The 2,173-nt window shown below is 44.2% G+C and overlaps 1 protein-coding gene across 1 annotated transcript in view; it reads right to left on the reverse strand.

The window, feature by feature from the left end:
• Positions 1-1,485: 1,485 nt before the first annotated feature.
• The window catches only part of LOC148129594 (uncharacterized), a 4,637-nt gene continuing 3,949 nt past the window's right edge, over positions 1,486-2,173 (reverse strand). Inside the window, exon 3 of the mRNA XM_087942831.1 lies at positions 1,486-2,173. This exon is cut by the window's right edge and continues 1,184 nt beyond it. The gene's annotated coding sequence lies outside the window, so the exon portion shown is untranslated.

Consider the following 2,173-nt stretch of genomic DNA (forward strand, 5'->3'; position numbering starts at 1 on the left):
GCTGGCTGGGGAATTCTGGGAGTTGAAGGCCACCTATCCGCTGAGATTTTTTTTTCAAGCGTTGGCCTCTCTCAATAAAGTTGGTGACAGCTAATCTTGATTAATGGCCACCATCGAGCCCAAAATTTCTGTGGCTGAGCGAGACGTTTTGTTAAGTGAATTTGACCCCGTTTTATGACTTTTCTTGCCACCCGTTGTTAAGTGAATCACTGCAGTCCTTAAGTTAATAACATGAAGTTAATAAGCAAATCTGGCTTCCCCATTGGCTTTGCTCACCAGAAGTCCCAAAAGGGGCCATCCGTCATAAATATGAATCGATTGTCAAGCACCTGGACTTGGATTAGGTGACCACAGGGACGTAAGTGTGAAAACAGTCATAAGTCAGTTATTTCAGTGCCACTGTAACTTGGAACGGGCACTAAATGAACTGTCGTAGGTCGAGACGACCTGTATGGTTTTTTTAATGGTTTTTGTGTGTGTGATGTGGTCTATTTTGTAGGGTGACAGGAAGTCTACAAACCACGAAAGAGAGCATCGACAACAAACAACAACCTTCACACATCACACACCCCTGCACCAACTTCATGCAGGCACACGTTTAACTAGGTCAAGTATGTTTTCGCAACACGAATAGCATGATTAGTGTTAATCTTAGTTTGCATTTAGTAGCTCGGCTTGTTCGTACAGTACACACAGCCTGTTTCCTTCATGGAGAGTCCCTTGTATTGTCTGAACCCACCCCAAAATGGGTAAACCCAACTATCACATTGTGTGCAACCCTTAAGTGCAACCTTGACACACATTCTAAAAACACATCATCTTCTTCATTTAACGACACAATAATCCCTCGCAGGGTGGAGTCTGGGCAATTGAATGGAGCTAGCAGGGTGTTTTAATGGCCAGATGCCCTTCCTGTCACCAACGCAGAGTTATATTCAGCAGATAAATTCTCATGGCGCCCAGAGAGAGAAATATCTGCCTCTACCTCGGATCGAACTCACAGCCTCCCAATTGTGAGGCGAGAGCTCCACCTCTGGGCCACCACACCACCCCTACTCTGAAAACATGACCTCTTATTCTCTTAACCAAACTGAATGAGAACTGTGGGGTGGGTAGGAACAACGCAGGATTTTTTCCACCCCAGCAATGGAGGGAGCTACTGGAGGGAGGCCTCTTGGGAGCAGAAACTGTCTTTGCAAACAGTGAAAAAATCACGTGCGTCCAATCCAGTTGTGGATCATTGTGAGTTTTGTCGCATCAAGATGTTTAGTCAGGCAGGATCATTCGTTACTGAATCACTGGGGAAAAACGGTCTGGTTCCTACTGAAAACCATTTTTCTGCCGCTCTGAGATAACCTTGGAAATGGACATTAACTTGAGTCCTAGTATATTATTATTATTATTATAATTATTAAAAAGCGGGGGAAAAAAACCCTGCACAAATTCTTCTTGCTAACAAAAACCAGGCAATTCCCAGCAAAAAAAACAAGCCCAGATAAGCTGGGTCTGTTTTCTTTGCTAGCAAACAAAGAACAAGACTAGTTTTCAGTACAAGTCCCTTATGGCCCCCTCCCTCTGGGGGTAAGGATTATGAAGGAGGGGCTTGTACAGTGATGTCACTGGGGGGGCGGAGTTTGCTTTGTCTGGGGTTCCCTAAATTTTAGTGGTTAAAATGCCGAGCCCTGAATCCGTCTTTCCTAGCTTCCAATTGCTACAAGAATGTAACATAAAACGTAGAATTGCAACTGGAAGGGATCTTAGAGGTTCTCTAGTCCAGCCTGCTGCTCAAAACAAGAGAACCTACACCATTCCAGACAAACAGTGTCCCATGTTTCTTGGAAACCTGCAGTGATAGAGCCCCCACAAATTCTAGAGGTAAGTCGTTCCATTGATTCATCATTCTCACTGTCAGGAAATTTCTCCTTAATTCTGTTAGAACTTCATTAATGTTTAATTTCATCTAAGGTTGCAAATGGTGATGCTACCACAGTGACCATAGGATGCTACCAGCACCATAAATACATGATGGTTTCAAGGGCCCGGATTTTGATCCTGTGAGCGTGCGGATGCCACCAACAGTCAAGTCCAAGGAGTGGTCGTAAGTCTCTTTTTTCACTGCTATTGTATCTTTGAATGGTTGCTAAACGAGGACTGCCTGTATTTGCATGAAGAG

Source organism: Notechis scutatus, chromosome 13 (genome assembly GCF_049901735.1).
Source record: "Notechis scutatus isolate UNSWTSFEM ecotype Mainland chromosome 13, rNotScu1.2, whole genome shotgun sequence".
NCBI lineage: Eukaryota > Metazoa > Chordata > Lepidosauria > Squamata > Elapidae > Notechis > Notechis scutatus.